The 21,664-nt window shown below is 44.1% G+C and overlaps 1 protein-coding gene across 1 annotated transcript in view; it reads left to right on the top strand.

Moving 5' to 3' along the window:
• LOC110525177 (extracellular matrix protein FRAS1) overlaps positions 1-21,664 on the top strand; it is a 312,474-nt gene that overhangs the window by 48,399 nt on the left and 242,411 nt on the right. The gene's annotated exons all lie outside the window — the stretch shown is intronic.

Here is a 21,664-nt window from a genome sequence, read left to right as displayed (position 1 = left end):
AGTTGAGAACACCTTTATTTAACCTATTAGGCTAGTTGAGAACACCTTTATTTAACCAGGTAGGCTAGTTGAGAACACCTTTATTTAACCTATTAGGCTAGTTGAGAACACCTTTATTTAACCAGGTAGGCTAGTTGAGAACACCTTTATTTAACCAGGTAGGCTAGTTGAGAACACCTTTATTTAACCAGGTAGGCCAGTTGAGAACAAGTTCTCATTTACAACTGTGACCCTGGCCAAGATAAAGCAAAGCAGTGCGACACAAACAACAACACAGAGTTACACATGGAATAAACAAGCGTACAGTCAATAATACAATAGAAAAAGTCTATATACAGTGTGTGCAAGTGAGATAAGATAAGAGAGGTAAACGATAATGAATTGCTTCTTGTTCGGATGCGTATGTTGGAAATCCGTGTCGGAAAAGGGTGAATTATGCGTTGGGAAAAGTGTCTGTCAGAGTGACCGGGGGAGTGGTCTCATTCTGATTCATTGTATTTCTGTAGAACAGAGAACGATTGCAGTGGGACTCAGTAGAATCCAGACAACAGAAGTTTCGATACCCTTTGGGACACTGGTACTTTATCAATTGGGTTTTAAAGAGTCGTTGGTGTTCCACCCTATTTCCTCAAGCACTCAACTTGAGAGCAGTGACATAGGGGACGAGAGTGCCATTTGGGACTCAGGAAGTGCGTTCTTGAAAGTGAGAGACAACCGCCAACCTAGCCGCAGCTCAGCCGGAGATACCTGATGCCTGATTAACCCCCAGGAACTTCCACCACCCGACAAGCTTTTCTGCATAATGTCATTTGGAAGGGGGTTGATTTGAAAGCCTTGGCTTTGTGAGAAAGCTTTGAACTCGCAATGAATGCAGGAGGAATTCACTTTGTTGTGTACACCCAACACAGCATTCTCTTGGGCCCAGACCCAACAGAGCATTCTCTTGGGCCCAGACCCAACACAGCATTCTCTTGGGCCTAGACCCAACACAGCATTCTCTTGGGCCCAGACCCAACACAGCATTCTCTTGAGCCCAGACCCAACACAGCATTCTCTTGGGCCCAGACCCAACACAGCATTCTCTTGGGCCTAGACCCAACACAGCATTCTCTTGGGCCCAGACCCAACACAGCATTCTATTGGGCCCAGACCCAACACAGCATTCTCTTGGGCCCAGACCCAACACAGCATTCTCTTGGGCCCAGACCCAACACAGCATTCTCTTGGGCCCAGACCCAACACAGCATTCTCTTGGGCCCAGACCCAACACAGCATTCTCTTGGGCTCAGACCCAACAAAGTACACCCTTAGGGGAAGGGATGGGGGATGGGGGGGGGTAGAAAGAGAGGGAGAAAGGGGGGAGGAGATTATTTGAGGAAATATTGTCCTGTGTGTAGCATTATCTTTGACCTGGTTTGGTCTTTGATACAGTTTGTCAGTAAGTAGTGGTAGCTTCATGGTGTGTGTGCTTGTGCATAGCTGTTCATGCTTGGTTAAATGAGGAAGTTGTAAACAACATATTCATATTACTTGGTCGTTCTGGTATTACTTGGTCGTTCTGGTATTACTTGGTCGTTCTGGTATTACTTGGTGGTTCTGGTATTACTTGGTCGTTCTGGTATTACTTGGTGGTTCTGGTATTACTTGGTGGTTCTGGTATTACTTGGTGGTTCTGGTATTACTTGGTGGTTCTGGTATTACTTGGTGGTTCTGGTATTACTTGGTCGTTCTGGTATTACTTGGTGGTTCTGGTATTACTTGGTCGTTCTGGTATTACTTGGTCGTTCTGGTATTACTTGGTGGTTCTGGTATTACTTGGTCGTTCTGGTATTACTTGGTGGTTCTGGTATTACTTGGTGGTTCTGGTATTACTTGGTGGTTCTGGTATTACTTGGTCGTTCTGGTATTACTTGGTGGTTCTGGTATTACTTGGTCGTTCTGGTATTACTTGGTGGTTCTGGTATTACTTGGTCGTTCTGGTATTACTTGGTGGTTCTGGTATTACTTGGTGGTTCTGGTATTACTTGGTGGTTCTGGTATTACTTGGTCGTTCTGGTATTACTTGGTGGTTCTGGTATTACTTGGTGGTTCTGGTATTACTTGGTCGTTCTGGTATTACTTGGTCGTTCTGGTATTACTTGGTGGTTCTGGTATTACTTGGTGGTTCTGGTATTACTTGGTCGTTCTGGTATTACTTGGTCGTTCTGGTATTACTTGGTGGTTCTGGTATTACTTGGTGGTTCTGGTATTACTTGGTCGTTCTGGTATTACTTGGTGGTTCTGGTATTACTTGGTGGTTCTGGTATTACTTGGTGGTTCTGGTATTACTTGGTCGTTCTGGTATTACTTGGTGGTTCTGGTATTACTTGGTCGTTCTGGTATTACTTGGTGGTTCTGGTATTACTTGGTGGTTCTGGTATTACTTGGTGGTTCTGGTATTACTTGGTCGTTCTGGTATTACTTGGTGGTTCTGGTATTACTTGGTGGTTCTGGTATTACTTGGTCGTTCTGGTATTACTTGGTCGTTCTGGTATTACTTGGTGGTTCTGGTATTACTTGGTGGTTCTGGTATTACTTGGTCGTTCTGGTATTACTTGGTCGTTCTGGTATTACTTGGTGGTTCTGGTATTACTTGGTGGTTCTGGTATTACTTGGTCGTTCTGGTATTACTTGGTCGTTCTGGTATAATTATTGTGAATAATTTTGCAGTATTTTATTAACACCTTCCATTATTACAACACCTTCCATTATTACAACACCTACCATTATTACAACACCTACCATTAATATAACACCTACCATTATTACAACACCTACCATTATTACAACACCTTCCATTATTACAACACCTTCCATTATTACAACACCTTCCATTATTACAACACCTACAACACCTACCATTATTACAACACCTACCATTATTACAACACCTACAACACCTACCATTATTACAACACCTACCATTATTACAACACCTACCATTATTACAACACCTTCCATTATTACAACACCTTCCATTATTACAACACCTACCATTATTACAACACCTACCATTATTACAACACCTACCATTATTACAACACCTACCATTATTACAACACCTACCATTATTACAACACCTTCCATTATTACAACACCTACAACACCTACCATTATTACAACACCTACCATTATTACAACACCTACAACACCTACCATTATTACAACACCTACCATTATTACAACACCTACCATTATTACAACACCTACCATTATTACAACACCTACCATTAGTATAACACCTACAACACCTACCATTATTACAACACCTACCATTATTATAACACCTACAACACCTACCATTATTACAGCACCTACAACACCTACCATTATTATAACACCTACCATTATTACAACACCTACCATTATTACAACACCTACCATTATTACAACACCTACCATTATTACAACACCTACAACACCTACCATTATTATAACACCTACCATTATTATAACACCTACCATTATTACAACACCTTCCATTATTACAACACCTACCATTATTATAACACCTACCATTATTACAACACCTTCCATTATTACAACACCTTCCATTATTACAACACCTTCCATTATTACAACACCTTCCATTATTACAACACCTACAACACCTTCCATTATTACAACACCTACCATTATTACAACACCTACCATTATTACAACACCTACCATTATTACAACACCTACCATTATTACAACACCTACCATTATTACAACACCTTCCATTATTACAACACCTACAACACCTACCATTATTACAACACTTACCATTATTACAACACCTACAACACCTACCATTATTACAACACCTACCATTATTACAACACCTACCATTATTACAACACCTACCATTATTACAACACCTACCATTAGTATAACACCTACAACACCTACCATTATTATAACACCTACCATTATTACAACACCTACCATTATTACAACACCTACCATTATTACAACACCTACCATTATTACAACACCTACCATTATTACAACACCTACATCACCTACCAATATTACCACACCTACCATTATTACAACACCTACCATTATTACAACACCTTCCATTATTACAACACCTACCATTATTACAACACCTACCATTATTACAACACCTACCATTATTACAACACCTACCATTATTATAACACCTTCCATTAGTACAACACCTACCATTATTATAACACCTACCATTATTACAACACCTACCATTATTATAACACCTTCCATTAGTACATCACCTACCATTATTATAACACCTACCATTATTACAACACCTACCATTATTATAACACCTTCCATCATTACAACACCTACCATCATTACAACACCTACCATTATTACAACACCTACCATTATTACAACACCTACCATTATTACAACACCTACCATTATTACAACACCTACATCACCTACCAATATTACCACACCTACCATTATTACAACACCTACCATTATTACAACACCTTCCATTATTACAACACCTACCATTATTACAACACCTACCATTATTACAACACCTACCATTATTACAACACCTACCATTATTATAACACCTTCCATTAGTACAACACCTACCATTATTATAACACCTACCATTATTACAACACCTACCATTATTATAACACCTTCCATCATTACAACACCTACCATCATTACAACACCTACCATTATTACAACACCTACCATTATTATAACACCTACCATTATTACAACACCTACCATTATTACAACACCTACCATTATTATAACACCTTCCATCATTACAACACCTACCATTATTACAACACCTACCATTATTATAACACCTTCCATCATTACAACACCTACCATTATTACAACACCTACCATTATTATAACACCTTCCATCATTACAACACCTACCATTATTACAACACCTTCCATTATTACAACACCTACCATTATTACAACACCTTCCATTATTACAACACCTACCATTATTACAACACCTACAACACCTACCATTATTACAACACCTACCATTATTATAACACCTACCATTATTACAACACCTACCATTATTACAACACCTACCATTATTACAACACCTACAACACCTACCATTATTACAACACCTACCATTATTATAACACCTACCATTTCCACCAACCGAACAAGGGGCCTATTTGCTTGCAATACAGTTGATCAACCTTCTAGAAGTTGTGCATGGTTTGAGATTATGCATGGAGATACGCACACTTTCTCATCAACTTCAAATAATTATAAATACTAATCTTTTCAGGGACACTGGAGCAGGCGAGGTTTACATCCGTGTTATTAATCTTTGAGAAATGAGGCTCCTGATGTTTTAATTGGGGCTCTTGTCAGAGTCCTTTATCTAAACACCAGGAAGGCACTCTTCATGAGAGAGACACTCTCTCTCTCTCTCTCTGTCTCTCTCTCTGTCTCTCTGTCTCTCTCTGTCTCTCTCTCTGTCTCTCTCTCTCTCTCTGTCTCTCTTTCTGTCTCTCTCTCTCTCTCTCTCTGTCTCTGTATGTCTGTCTCTCTCTGTTTCTCTGTCTCTCTCTGTAGTCTCTGTCTCTCTCTGTCTCTCTCTCTCTCTCTCTCTTTCTCTCTCTCTCTTTCTCTCTCTCTCTCTCTCTCTCTCTCTGATGTGACATTAACGGCATCATATTTTCTTCCAGTCATTGCTGAAGCTTGGCTGTGTTCCAAAGAGCCATCTGTGTCCCTGTTTCTTCTGTGTACATCTTAACGATTCATAGAGGTTGTGTTTGTGTGACTCCTCTAGCACTCTAGCACCTCAGACCGCTGTGCCGCTCGGGAGGCCCCGTGTGTACATCTTAACACCTCGTGGAAGGTGGGTTTGTGTGTACACTGAGTGGAACACCTTCCTAAAATTGAGTTGCACCTCCTGCAGGGCAGAAGGTAGCCTAGCTGTTAAGAGCATATTGGGCCAGTTACCTGAAAGGGCACTGGTTCGAATCCGCGTGCTGGCAAGGTGGAAAAATCTGCCGTTCTGCCCTTGAGCAAGGCAGTTAACCTCAAACAACAACTTCTCCCTGGGCGCCGATGACCTGGATGTAGATGAAGGCATCAGAGGGGTTAAATGTGGAAGACACATTTCAGTTGAAAACAGTCGTACAACTGGCTAGGTATGTCTCTTCCTCTTTTGCCCTCAGAACTGCCTCAATTATTTTTTTTTATATTATTATAGTATATAATTTATATTTCATAGTATAGTACAGTATTTAGTATAGTATTTGGTATAGATTAATATTTAGTATTTAGTATGTTGCAGTATTTCTTATAGTGTCATATTTCTGATAGTATGGTACTGTATCTCTTATATTATATATTATTATAATATATAATTTATATTTCATAGTATAGTACAGTATTTAGTATATTATTTGGTATAGATTAATGTTTAGTATTTAGTATGTTACAGTATTTCTTATAGTGTCGTATTTCTGATAGTATGGTACTGTATATATCGGTAGTTCTGTAAAGCTCCCCTATTTTATAGTATAGTACAGTATTTAGTATATTATAGTATAGTATTTGTTATATTCTTAGATATGTAAAGCTCCCCTATTTTATAGTACAGTAAGTAGCCTAGGAAGTCTTAAGGTCGCAGACAACGCTGCTCATCACGCGAGTAGTTCACTGTAGAACCACCTTTACTAAACCTTTATTTTATAGTATAGTACAGTATTTAGTATATTATAGTATTTCTTATGTCCTTAGTTCTGTATAGCTCTCCCCCTCTCCAGGGCAGACCCACGCCATGCATATACACTGAGTATACCAAACATTAAGAACACCTTCCTAATATGGAGTTGCACCCCTCCCTTTTCCCCTCTGAACAGCCTCAATTCAGCGGGGCATAGACTCTACAAGGTGTTGAAAGGATTCAACAGGGATGCTGGCCCCACATTGACTCCAATGCTTCACACAGTTGTGTCAAGTTGTCTGGAGGTCCTTTGAGTGGTGGACCATTCTTGATACACACGGGAAAACTGTTGAGAGTTAAAAAACCCAGCAGCGTTACAGTTCTTGACACACTAAACCAATGCTCCTGGCACTAAAGGCATTTTATATATTTTATCTTGGCACACATACACAATCCATGTCTCAACATCCTTATTTAACCTTCCTCCTCCCCTTCATCTACACTGATTGAAGTGGATTTAACAAATGACATCAATAAGGGATCATATCTTTCACCTGGATTCACCTGGTCAGTCTATGTCATGGAAAGATCAAGTGTCCTTAATGTTTTGTACACACAGTGTATAACCTAACACTACGTAGAGTGTGTGTATCAATCCAATTTATTTATAAAGCCCTTCTTACATCAGCTGATATCACAAAGTGCTGTACAGAAACCCAGCCTAAAATCCCAAACAGCAAGCAATGCAGGTGTCACGCCCTGACCTTAGAGAGACTTTTTATTTCTCTATTTGGTTAGGTCGGGGTGTTGGGTGGGCATTCTAGTTAGTCTGTTTCTTTGTTGGCCCGAGTATGGTTACCAATCACAGGCAGTCTATCGTTGTCTCTGATTGGGAATCATACCTTGGCAGTAATTTTCCCACCAGTGTTTGTGGGTAATTATTATTGTTATAATTTATTATTTTTTAGGATATCGCTACCGGCCAAGCCCTCCCTAACCCGGACGACGCAAGGCCAATTGTGCGTCACCCCACGGACCTCCCGGTTGCGGCCGGTCACGACAGAGCCTGGGCGCGAACCCAGAGTCTCTGGTGGCAGAGCTCTTAACCACTGCGCCACTCGGGAGGCCCCGGTTTCTGTTTACCTGCTTTCACTTCATTAAAGATGTGGAATTACATGCACGCTGAGCCTTGGCTCATTTATGACAGGGAGTTTGAAGACAGTGAACGTGACAGGAGTGCAGAAGCACTGTGGCTAGGAAAACTTTCTAGAAAGGCCAGAACTTAGGAAGAAACCTAGAGAGAAACCAGGCTATGAGGGGTGGACAGTCCTCTTCTGGCTGTGCCGGTTGGAGATTATAACAGAACATGGCCAAGGTGTTCAAATGTTCATAGATGACCAGCAGGGGCAAATAATAATAATCACAGTGATTGTCGAGGGTGCAACAGGTCAGCACCTCAGGAGTAAATGTCAGTTGGCTTTTCATAGCCGCTCATTCAGAGTATCTCTACCACTCCTGCTGTCTCTAGAGAGTTGAAAACAGCAGGTCTGGGATGGGTAGCACGTCTGGTGAACAGGTCAGGGTTCCATAGCCGCAGGCAGAACAGATGAAACTGGAGCAGCAGCACAGCCAGGTGGACTGGGGACAGCAAGGAGTCATCAGGCCAGGTAGTCCTGAGGGATGGTCCTAGGGATCAGGTCCCCCGAGAGAGAGAGAAAGAAAGAGACTAAGTTAGAGAGGAGAGAGAGAATTAGAGATAGCATACTTAAATTCACACAGGACACCGGAATAGACAGGAAAAATACTCCAGATATAACAGACTGACTCCAGCCCCCTGACACATAAACTACTGCAGCATAAATACTGGAGGCTGAGACAGGAGCACTGTGGCCCCATCCGATGATACCCCCGGACAGGGCCAAACAGGCAGTATATAACCCCACCCACTTTGCCAAAGCACAGCCCCCACACCACTACAGTGATATCTTCAACCACCAACTTACCATCCTGAGACAAGGCCGAGTATAGAGGGAGAGAGGGAGAGAGGGAGAGAGGGAGAGAGAGAGGGAGAGGGAGAGGGAGAGGGAGAGACAAAGATCTCCGCCACGGCACAACCCAAGGGGAGGCGCCAACCCGGACATGAAGATCACGTTAGTGACTCAACCCACTCAAGTGACGAACCCCTCCTAGGGACAGCATGAAAGAGCACCAGTAAGCTAGTGACTCAGCCCCTTTAATAGGGTTAGATGCAGAGAATCCCAGTGGAGAGAGGGGAACCGGCCAGGCAGAGACAGCAAGGGCGGTTCCTTTCTCCAGTGCCTTTCTGTTCACCTTCCCACTCCTGGGCCAGACTACACTCAGTCATATGACCTACTGAAGAGATGAGTCTTCAATAAAGACTTAAATGTTGAGACCGATTCTGCGTCCATCACATGGGTAGCTAGACCATTCCATAAAAATTGAACTCTATGGGAGAAAGCCCTGCTTCCAGCTGTTTGCTTAGAAATTCTAGGGACAGTAAGGAGGCCTGTGTCTTGTTACCGTAGCGTACATGTAGGTATGTACGGCAAGACCAAGTCAGAAAGATAGGTAGGAACAAGCCCATGTAATGCTTTGTAGGTTAGCAGTAAAACCTTGAAATCAGCCCTTGCCTTAGCAGGAAGCCAGTGTAGAGAGGCTAGCACTGCAGTAATATGATAAAATTATTTGGTTCTAGTCAAGATTCTAGCAGCCGTGTTTAGCACTAACTGAAATGTATTTAGTAAAGTAGAGTAGAGCATTGCAGTAGTCTAACCTAGAAGTGACAAAGGCATAGGTACATTTTTATGCATCATTTTTAGACAGAAAGTTTCAGATTTTTGCAATGTTACGTAGATGGAAAAAAGCTGTCCTTGAAATGGTCTTGATATGTTCTTCAAAAGAGAGATCAGGGTCCAGAGTAACGCCATCAAGATGATTTGTCAGATTCAACAGAAGATCTCTTTGTTTCTTGGGACCTAGAACTAGTATCTCTGTTTTGTCCGAGTTTAAAAGTAGAACATTTGCTGCCATCTACTTCCTTATGTCCGAAACACATGCTTCCAGGGAGGGCAATTTTGGGGCTTCACCATGTTTCATTGAAATGTACAGCTGTGTGTCATCCACATAGCAGTGAAAGTTAACATTATGTTCCCAAATGACATCACCAAGAGGTAGAATATGTAGTGAAAACAATAGTGGTCCTAAAACAGAACCTTGAGGAACACCGAAATTTACAGTTGATTTGAGGACAAACCATTCACAGAGACAAACTGATATCTTTCCGACAGATAAGATCTAAACCAGGCCAGAACTTGTCCGTGTAGACCAATTTGGGTTTCCAATCTCTCCAAAAGAATGTGGTAATCGATGGTATCAAAAGCAGCACTAAGGTCTAGGAGCACGAGGACAGATGCAGAGACTCGGTCTGACGCAATTAAAAGGTTTTTAAAGGCTTTTTAACAAATGTTAGAGAGGACTGGGAGGTTCGATATAGGCCGATAGTTTTTTATATTTTCTGAGTCAAGGTTTGGCTTTTTCAAGAGGCTCATATTTTTCAAGAGAGTGTTTATATCTTAACGATTTGTGTAGTGTGTGTGTGTTTATATATTAACGATTTGTGGAGTGAGTGTGTGTATTTAGCGATTTGTGGAGTGAGTGTGTGTATTTAGCGATTTGTGGAGTTTGTGTGTATATCTTAACGATTTGTGGTGTGTGTGTGGATCTGAATGCTGGGTGAAGTGTGTGTGGATCTGAATGCTGGGTGAAGTGTGTGTGGATCTGAATGCTGGGTGAAGTGTGTGTGGATCTGAATGCTGGGTGAAGTGTGTGTGTATCTGAATGCTGGGTGAAGTGTGTGAGGATCTGAATGCTGGGTGAAATGTGTGTGGATCTGAATGCTTGGGTAGTGTGTGTGGATCTGAATGCTGGGTGAAATGTGGGTGGATCTGAATGCTGGGTGCAGTGTGGGTGGATCTGAATGCTTGGTGCAGTGTGGGTGGATCTGAATGCTTGGTGCAGTGTGGGTGGATCTGAATGCTGGGTAGTGTGGGTGGATCTGAATGCTTGGTGCAGTGTGGGTGGATCTGAATGCTGGGTAGTGTGGGTGGATCTGAATGCTTGGTGCAGTGTGGGTGGATCTGAATGCTGGGTAGTGTGGGTGGATCTGAATGCTTGGTGCAGTGTGGGTGGATCTGAATGCTGGGTAGTGTGGGTGGATCTGAATGCTGGGTAGTGTGGGTGGATCTGAATGCTGGGTAGTGTGGGTGGATCTGAATGCTGGGTGAAGACTGCAGAGATTTACACTCCATGGTAAATGAAAACATCCCAGAGCAATAGTTAGTCATGTAGTTACACACCTTCTTCTTCTGTCCCCACTTCCAGACAGCGCACACAGCTCAAAGAGCTCCTCTTTGGCAAAGCCCCTGCACTGTCTCACTTTAAAGTCATGCACTTCACTTGACTGTGGTGTATATATAACCCTTCTTGTCTTTGTAGTTAATATTAGACCACACAATATTCAAATAGGGGAAGAAACATCTGGCATGAAGGTGGAAGTTATATAGAGGGAATTTGTCATTAAAACAAATTCACCTTAGAAGATGGATCCAAAATTATAATATGGGGGAGAGGGAGAGGGAGAGGGAGAGGGAGAGGGAGAGGGAGGGAGGGAGGGAGAGGGAGAGAGAGAGAGAAGAGAGGGAGAGAGGGAGAGAGGGAGAGAGAGAGAGAGAGAGAGAGAGAGAGAGAGAGAGAGAGAGGGAGAGAGAGGGAGAGAGAGGGAGAGGGAGAGAGAGAGAGAGAGGGAGAGAGAGAGAGAGAGAGAGAGAGAGAGAGAGAGAGAGAGAGAGAGAGAGAGAGAGAGAGAGAGAGAGAGAGAGAGAGAGAGAGAGAGAGAGAGAGAGAGAGAGAGAGTTTTATAGAGGGAATTTGTCTTCCACATAGAGCATGGGTAATGTTTTGTTGTCATATGAAGGTTGTTATTAAAGCTAGATGACTACAACACTGATCATCATTGCTTTTATTTGATCATCAGCTGTTGTAGTTTATAGGGAAATAATGTCCTGTAAGGCTGTATTATTCTCAGACATGTACAGTGGGGCTAAACAAGTATTTAGTCAGCCACCAATTGTGCACAGGCCCTGTGTGTAGTTAACTGATCCTCTCTGCCCACTCATCGCCATTTTACCTGTTGTTGTTGTCTTAGCTGATTAGCTGTTGTTGTCTTACCCGTTGTTGTCTTAGCTAGCTCTCCCAATCAACACCTGTGATCGCTGTATGTCTCTCTCAAATGTCAATATGCCTTGTATACTGTTGTTTAGGGTAGTTTTCATAGTTTTATTTTACTGCGGAGCCCCTAGTCCCACTCAACATGCCTCAGATACCACTTTTGTTCCACCTCCAACACATGCGGTGACGTCACCCAGCATAACTAGTGCGTCCAGAGATGCAGCCTCTCTCATCGTCACTCAATGCCTAAGTTTACCTCCACTGTACCCGCACCCCACCATTATGCCCTGAATCTATTCTACCACACCCAGAATTCTGCTCCTTTTATTCTCCGTCCCCAACGCACTAGACGACCAGTTTTGATAGCCTTTAGCCTTTACCCTCATCCTACTCCTTCTCTGTTCCTCGGGTGATGTAGAGGTTATCCCAGGCCCTGTGTGTCCCCAGGCACTCCTATTTGTTGACTTTTGTAACTGTAAAATCCTTGGTTTCATGCATGTTAACATTTCCTCCTGGATCCACACCCCCGCAGCTACTTGTCCAAGCCTCGCCAGCTTCTCCTTCACCCAAATCCAGATAGCTGATGTTCTGAAAGAGCTGCAAAACATGGACCAGTACAAATCAGCCAGGCTAGACAATCTGGACCCTCTCTTTCTAAAATTATCCGCTGCCATTGTTGTAACCCCTATTACTAGTCTGTTCAACCTTTTGTATCGTCAGAGATTCCTAAAGATTGGAAAGCTGCCGCGGTCATCCCCCTCTTCAAAGGGGATGACACTCTAGACCCAAACTGTTATTGACCTGCAGTGGGGCAAGAAAGTATTTAGTCAGCCACCAATTGTGCAAGTTCTCCCACTTAAAAAGATGAGAGAGGCCTGTATTTTTCATCATAGGTACACTTTAACTACGACAGACAAAATGAGAAAAAAAATTCCAGAAAAACACATTGTAGGATTCTTAATGAATTTATTTGCAAATTATGCTGGAAGAGAAGTATTTGGTCACCTACAAACAAGCAAGAAAAACTCCCTAGAAAGGCAGGAACCTAGGAAGAAACCTAGAGAGGAACCAGGCTCAGAGGGGTGGTCATTCCTCTTCTGACTGCAGCAGGTGGAAATATTCTCTCTCTCTCCCCCCCTCTTCCCCCTCCCCCCCCCTCTCTCTCTGTCTCTCTCTCTCCCCCTCCCTCTCTCTCTCTCTCTCTCTGTCTGTCTCTGTCTGTCTCTGTCTCTCTCTGTCTCTCTCTGTCTCTCTCTGTCTCTCTCTGTCTCTGTCTCTCTGTGTGTGATTGGGAGTCCCATAGGCCCAGTGTTTGGTTTGGCCCGGGGTAGGCCGTCATTGTAAATAAGTGTTTGTTCTTAAAGTTGTCTAGTTAAATGAAGGTTAAATAAAAATAAAAATCTCCTGCTACTTCTCGCTCTCTGCAGCAGGGTTCACTTATCTCCCCTGGTCAAAGGCAGGAGGGTGGAGAGATCTCTCTGCAGCAGGGTTCACTTATCTCCCCTGGTCAAAGGCAGGAGGGTGGAGAGATCTCTCTGCAGCAGGGTTCACTTATCTCCCCTGGTCAAAGGCAGGAGGGTGGAGAGATCTCTCTGCAGCAGGGTTCACTTATCTCCCCTGGTCAAAGGCAGGAGGGTGGAGAGATCTCTCTGCAGCAGGGTTCACTTATCTCCCCTGGTCAAAGGCAGGAGGGTGGAGAGATCTCTCTGCAGCAGGGTTCACTTATCTCCCCTGGTCAAAGGCAGGAGGGTGGAGAGATCTCTCTGCAGCAGGGTTCACTTATCTCCCCTGGTCAAAGGCAGGAGGGTGGAGAGATCTCTCTGCAGCAGGGTTCACTTATCTCCCCTGGTCAAAGGCAGGAGGGTGGAGAGATCTCTCTGCAGCAGGGTTCACTTATCTCCCCTGGTCAAAGGCAGGAGGGTGGAGAGATCTCTCTGCAGCAGGGTTCACTTATCTCCCCTGGTCAAAGGCAGGAGGGTGGAGAGATCTCTCTGCAGCAGGGTTCACTTATCTCCCCTGGTCAAAGGCAGGAGGGTGGAGAGATCTCTCTGCAGCAGGGTTCACTTATCTCCCCTGGTCAAAGGCAGGAGGGTGGAGAGATCTCTCTGCAGCAGGGTTCACTTATCTCCCCTGGTCAAAGGCAGGAGGGTGGAGAGATCTCTCTGCAGCAGGGTTCACTTATCTCCCCTGGTCAAAGGCAGGAGGGTGGAGAGATCTCTCTGCAGCAGGGTTCACTTATCTCCCCTGGTCAAAGGCAGGAGGGTGGAGAGATCTCTCTGCAGCAGGGTTCACTTATCTCCCCTGGTCAAAGGCAGGAGGGTGGAGAGATCTCTCTGCAGCAGGGTTCACTTATCTCCCCTGAGGGTGGAGAGGTCAAGATTTCTCTCATTTTTAGCTGAAATGCTGAACACACAACACAGAGTAATAATACGCCTATTGGCGCGAGGGAGCAAGACAAGGAAGGTGAGTCAGAGAGGTGAGGCAGACACGGAAGGAAGTAGATGCATGCAGGGAGGTCAGGCAGGCAAACGGAGGTCAGGCAGGCATGCAGGCAGGCAGGCACTCTGAGAAGTGGGAACCACATTCCAATGGAAGAGGTTGAACGTGATTAGGAAGAACATCACTGTATGTGAGAGTTCCTTTCCTTCTCTTCTCGCTCTCTCTCGCTCGCTCTGTCTCGCTCTCTCTCTCTCTCTCTCTCTTGCTCTCTCGCTCTCTCTCTCTCTCTCTCTCTCTCTCTCTCTCTCTCTCTCTCTCTCTCTCTCTCTCTGGATCAGTTTGTTGTACCGTTAGGTCTACTTGTAGCTAACATTTTGGTTAATGTTAGCTAGCAGTCTCAAGCCACAGCAGTATCTAACATTTTGGTTAACTTTAGCTAGCAGTCTCAAGCCACAGCAGTAGCTAACATTTTGGTTAACCTTAGCTAGCAGTCTCAAGCCACAGCAGTAGCTAACATTTTGGTTAACGTTAGCTAGCAGTCTCAAGCCACAGCAGTAGCTAACATTTTGGTTAACGTTAGCTAGCAGTCTCAAGCCACAGCAGTAGCTAACATTTTGGTTAACCTTAGCTACTGCTAGCTAACAGTAAACTGACAGGAAAAGGCTCTGACAGGACGGATTCATATAGACTTTGGTCATAATCAAAGCTTTGGTAACCAATACATTTTTTTTTATGTGAGGCTTGCCTGTAAGTTACATTGGTACGAGCTAGCTAACGGTAACGTTTTACGGTGTCTTTTAAAATTCGACATAAGTGGCGACGATATCTAGTTAACGTTGTAGTTCAATGTAGTCTTGCTATCTGTGCCAGGCTGTAAATGAGACAGATGATATCTAAATAACATTATATTTAATGTAGTCTTGCTATCTGTGCCAGACTATAAATGAGACAGATGATGTAACATCGTGCACATATCATGTCATATTCAATTGCTTTCATTCAGTAAGGCCATTGCAAAAAAACAATTATCAGAAGCGTTGATCAACATGTATTATCCTCAGTGTCTCAACTGTAGGCTAGCGAACGACTAACGTTAGATGGACATACAGAAATTCTTCAAGAGAGGCAGTGGCCGCCGGAGGCCAATCCGGTGAGAAAGGAAGTTTTTTTACCAGTTCAAACAAACAACTTTAAAACTTAAACAGATGAATCACCTATTAAGCCTTGAGTTAATATGAGTTTAAGAACAATACATGTAAAAAAACACAGCAGACAAGAACGAGGGAAAGAAGCTGGAGGCTGTCAGGGCTGAGGGAGCACGTCTGATCAAGGTTAGTGAGGGGGAAAAAAGCAAGTAGATGTTTAAGCTTTCATTTCAATTTGTACAGCATATGTCTTACTTTTTGTTAGGCATGAATAAATGATGTTCACAATATCTTAAAAAGGTCATAAAGAAAGAGAGGCTTCTTCTATGCAAGGCAGCTGTACAAGTGCGAGCTATATAAGTGAGAGAGAGCAAGCATGCCCAGAGAGAGAGGGAGAACAAACAGATCCAGAGAGAGAGAGAGAGAGACAACAAACAGATCCAGAGAGAGAGAGAGAGGGACAACAAACAGACCCAGAGAGAGAGGGACAATAAACAGATCCAGAGAGAGAGAGAGAGACAACAAACAGATCCAGTGAGAGAGAGAGGGACAACAAACAGATCCAGAGAGAGAGGGACAACAAACAGATCCAGAGAGAGAGAGAGACAACAAACAGATCCAGAGAGAGAGGGACAACAAACAGATCCAGAGAGAGAGAGACAACAGATCCAGAGAGAGAGAGAGACAACAGATCCAGAGAGAGAGGGAAAACAAACAGATCCAGAGAGAGAGAGAGAACAGATCCAGAGAGAGAGGGTTAACAAACAGATCCAGAGAGAGAGAGAGAGAGAGAGACAACAAACAGATCCAGAGAGAGGGACAACAAACAGATCCAGATAGAGAGAGACAACAAACAGATCCAGAGAGAGAGAGAGACAACAAACAGATCAAGAGAGAGAGAGACAACAAACATATCCAGAGAGAGAGGGACAACAAACAGATCCAGAGAGAGAGAGACAACAAACAGATCCAGAGAGAGAGAGAACAAACAGATCAAGAGAGAGAGAGACAACAAACAGATCCAGAGAGAGAGGGACAACAAACAGATCCAGAGAGAGAGGGACAACAAACAGATCCAGAGAGAGAGAGACAACAAACAGATCCAGAGAGAGAGAGAGACAACAAACAGATCCAGAGAGAGAGAGAGACAACTGACAGATCCAGAGAGAGAGAGACAACAAACAGATCCAGAGAGAGAGAGACAACAAACAGATCCAGAGAGAGAGAGAGACAACAAACAGATCAAGAGTGAGAGAGAGACAACAAACAGATCCAGAGAGAGAGGGACAACAAACAGATCCAGAGAGAGAGAGACAACAGATCCAGAGAGAAAGAGAAACAACAGATCCAGAGAGAGAGGGAAAACAAACAGATCCAGAGAGAGAGAGAGAACAGATCCAGAGAGAGAGGGTTAACAAACAGATCCAGAGAGAGAGAGAGAGAGAGAGAGAGACAACAAACAGATCCAGAGAGAGGGACAACAAACAGATCCAGAGAGAGAGAGAGGGACAACAAACAGATCCAGAGAGAGGGACAACAAACAGATCCAGAGAGAGAGAGGGACAACAAACAGATCCAGAGAGAGGGACAACAAACAGATCCAGAGGGACAACAAACAGATCCAGAGAGAGAGAGAGAGGGACAACAAACAGACCCAGAGAGAGAGGGATAACAAACAGATCCAGAGAGAGAGAGAGAGAGACAACAAACAGATCCAGTGAGAGAGAGAGGGACAACAAACAGATCCAGAGAGAGAGGGACAACAAACAGATCCAGAGAGAGAGAGACAACAAACAGATCCAGAGAGAGAGAGAGACAACAAACAGATCCAGAGAGAGAGGGACAACAAACAGATCCAGAGAGAGAGAGACAACAGATCGAGAGAGAGAGAGAGACAACAGATCCAGAGAGAGAGGGAAAACAAACAGATCCAGAGAGAGAGAGAGGGACAACAAACAGATCCAGAGAGAGAGGGACAACAAACAGATCCAGAGAGAGAGAGAGAGAGAGAGAGAGAGAGACAACAAACAGATCCAGAGAGAGAGAGAGACAACAAACAGATCCAGAGAGGGACAACAAACAGATCCAGAGAGAGAGGGACAACAAACAGATCCAGAGAGAGAGAGAGAGAACAAACTGATCCAGAGAGAGAGAGAGAGACAACAAACAGATCCAGAGAGAGAGAGACAACAACCAGATCCAGAGAGGGACAACAAACAGATCCAGAGAGAGAGAGAGACAACAAACAGATCGAGAGAGAGAGAGACAACAAACAGATCCAGAGAGGGACAACAAACAGATCCAGAGAGGTGGGGACAACAAACAGATCCAGAGAGGGACAACAAACAGATCCAGAGAGGGACAACAAACAGATCCAGAGAGGGACAACAAACAGATCCAGACAGAGAGACAACAAACAGATCCAGAGAGGGACAACAAACAGATCCAGAGAGGGACAACAAACAGATCCAGAGAGGTGGGGACAACAAACAGATCCAGACAGAGAGACAACAAACAGATCCAGAGAGAGAGGGACAACAAACAGATCCAGAGAGGGACAACAAACAGATCCAGAGAGGGACAATAAACAGATCCAGAGAGAGAGAGGGACAACAAACAGATCCAGAGAGGGACAACAAACAGATCCAGAGAGAGAGGGACAACAAACAGATCCAGAGAGGTGGGGACAACAAACAGATCCAGACAGAGAGACAACAAACAGATCCAGAGAGAGAGGGACAACAAACAGATCCAGAGAGGGACAACAAACAGATCCAGAGAGGGACAATAAACAGATCCAGAGAGAGAGAGGGACAACAAACAGATCCAGAGAGGGACAACAAACAGATCCAGAGAGAGAGGTACAACAAACAGATCCAGAGAGAGAGAGAGAGAACAAACTGATCCAGAGAGAGAGACAACAAACAGATCCAGAGAGAGAGACAACAAACAGATCCAGAGAGAGAGAGGGACAACAAACAGATCCAGAGAGAGAGAGAGGGACAACAAACAGATCCAGAGAGAGAGAGAGACAACTGACAGATCCAGAGAGAGAGAGACAACAAACAGATCCAGAGAGAGAGAGACAACTGACAGATCCAGAGAGAGAGCGACAACAAACAGATCCAGAGAGAGAGAGAGAGACAACAAACAGATCCAGAGAGAGGGACAACAAACAGATCCAGAGAGAGAGAGGGACAACAAACAGATCCAGAGAGAGAGAGAGGGACAACAAACAGATCCAGAGAGAGAGAGAGACAACTGACAGATCCAGAGAGAGAGAGACAACAAACAGATCCAGAGAGAGAGAGACAACTGACAGATCCAGAGAGAGAGAGACAACAAACAGATCCAGAGAGAGAGAGACAACTGACAGATCCAGAGAGAGAGAGACAACAAACAGATCCAGAGAGAGAGAGACAACTGACAGATCCAGAGAGAGAGAGACAACAAACAGATCCAGAGAGAGAGAGACAACAAACAGATCCAGAGAGAGAGAGAACAAACAGATCCAGAGAGAGATTGACAACAAACAGATCCAGAGAGAGAGAGAGACAACAAACAGATCCAGAGAGAGAGGGACAACAAACAGATCCAGAGAGAGATTTACAACAAACAGATCCAGAGAGAGAGAGACAACACACAGATCCAGAGAGAGAGACAACAAACAGATCCAGAGAGAGAGAGACAACAAACAGATCCAGATAGAGAGAGACAACAAACAGATCCAGAGAGAGAGAGACAACAAACAGATCCAGAGAGAGAGAGACAACAAACAGATCCAGAGAGAGAGAGAATAGTCAAGCCGCTGCAGCAACTCCTTCCAGAAATGAGAGCGATTTAGGTGACAAAGACACTTGGCCCAGACAAGTGAAGCTGAACAGCTACCCACACCAACGTTTTGGTCACACCGAAAAGGACATTTCAGCACTGCTGGTTTGAGAAATAGAATTGGGTAGAGTTTTTGGCAAAAACATTACATTTGATTATTTTGTCAATAATGGATGCAAAAATTGCATCTTCATTAAACATTAAATGGCACAAACACACAGAGACAGTGTTTTGGCATGGCACAGCTCCCAGGCAACTAGCAGTCATGGCAACATTGCTCAGATTTGAACATCTGCCCATGCTAGTGATATTGCAGAGAGAAGGGAGTATCTGAGGAGAATTGTTGCGGTCACCTCAATGTTAAGAAGACAGGGACACTCTTTCCGTAACAATGACGAATCTAGTGACAGTACAAATAGAGGGAACTTTCTAGAATGTATGGAGATTTTGAAGGAGTTTGACCCTTTCCTGCAAAAGGTACAATACTCCATCAAATGCGACGTATCTCTCTCCAGAATCTCCAGAATGACATGATTGAATGCTGTGTTCAAGAGATTACAGACACCATGGTCCCTGAGATGTCAACGTCTGGAATGTGTACCATTATGGTGGATGAGGCCAGGGATGAACAGTTGGCTCTGTGTGTTAGATATGTAACAGAGGGGACAGTCAAGGAGTCTTTACAAGCACTAGCAGAAATCAAGTCATTTTGATGCCCAATCGATAGCAAATTAGTTGCAACAGCAGCTCCAAATGAGAGGGGTAGCAGGCCTAAAGTGTGTTGACCTATGAGAGGGTAGCAGGCCTAAAGTGTGTTGACCTATGAGAGGGTAGCAGACCTAAAGTGTGTTGACCTATGAGAGTGGTAGCAGGCCTAAAGTGTGTTGACCTATGAGAGGGTAGCAGGCCTAAAGTGTGTTGACCTATGAGAGGGTAGAAGGCCTAAAGTGTGTTGACCTATGAGAGGGTAGCAGGCCTAAAGTGTGTTGACCTATGAGAGGGTAGCAGGCCTAAAGTGTGTTGACCTATGAGAGGGTAGCAGGCCTAAAGTGCGTTGACCTATGAGAGGGTAGCAGGCCTAAAGTGTGTTGACCTATGAGAGAGTAGCAGACCTAAAGTGCGTTGACCTATGAGAGGGTAGCAGGCCTAAAGTGTGTTGACCTATGAGAGAGTAGCAGACCTAAAGTGCGTTGACCTATGAGAGGGTAGCAGGCCTAAAGTGTGTTGACCTATGAGAGTGGTAGCAGGCCTAAAGTGTGTTGACCTATGAGAGTGTAGCAGGCCTAAAGTGTGTTGACCTATGAGAGGGTAGCAGGCCTAAAGTGTGTTGACCTATGAGAGGGTAGCAGGCCTAAAGTGTGTTGACCTATGAGAGGGTAGCAGGCCTAAAGTGTGTTGACCTATGAGAGGGGTAGCAGGCCTAAAGTGCGTTGACCTATGAGAGGGTAGCAGGCCTACAGTGTGTTGACCTATGAGAGGGGTAGCAGGCCTAAAGTGCGTTGACCTATGAGAGGGGTAGCAGGCCTATAGTGCGTTGCACAGACCTATGAGAGGGGTAGCAGGCCTACAGTGCGTTGCACAGACCTATGATGGTGCAGCTGTCATGAGTGGATCCAAAGGAGGTGTGCAAGCACATTTCAGAGTGCTGCATCCGGAGGCAATTCGTTTACATTGCTTTGCTCATGAGCTTAGTTTGGTGTTGTGTCATACTTGCAGGGCGATTTCAGAGGCTGCTGAGTTTATTCAGTTTCTTGAAGAATGGTGCATTTGTTTGTTCAGTACATCCCTAGTTAACCACCACAAGTTCAATGAACCTCAGTCCAAACTTGGAATATAGCATCAGCTGAACATGTACAACTCTCAAACCCTCGCTGGTTGCAGTCCATAAATGAGGTCCTGAACACTTTAAGTGCTCTTTTTGATGGTCCATCTGCCATGGTTGATTGTCTATCTGCCACGGTTGATTGTCTATCTGCCATGGTTGATTGTCTATCTGCCATGGCTGATTGTCTATCTGCCACGGTTGATTGTCTATCTGCCATGGTTGATTGTCTATCTGCCATGGTTGATTGTCTATCTGCCATGGTTGATTGTTCCTCCAGAAAGAGACTGTAGACCTGGCAGAAGCTCGTTTCAGCAAACAAGCTGTATGTGACACACTGATAGCCAAACGCACAGATGCATTTACCACAGAACTTTATGACAGAACCAAAGCACTCTGGGAAATTCACAATATTCCAGGAGGCAGATGCAGCTAGAAAACACAAACAAAGGAAAATGGGAGATTTTGTGGTGGAGACCAGCCTCT

Source organism: Oncorhynchus mykiss, chromosome 6 (assembly GCF_013265735.2).
Source record: "Oncorhynchus mykiss isolate Arlee chromosome 6, USDA_OmykA_1.1, whole genome shotgun sequence".
NCBI classification, from domain to species: Eukaryota; Metazoa; Chordata; class Actinopteri; order Salmoniformes; family Salmonidae; genus Oncorhynchus; species Oncorhynchus mykiss.
The sequence above is the reverse complement of the archived record's forward strand: the minus strand, read 5'-3'. Positions and strand labels throughout refer to the sequence as shown.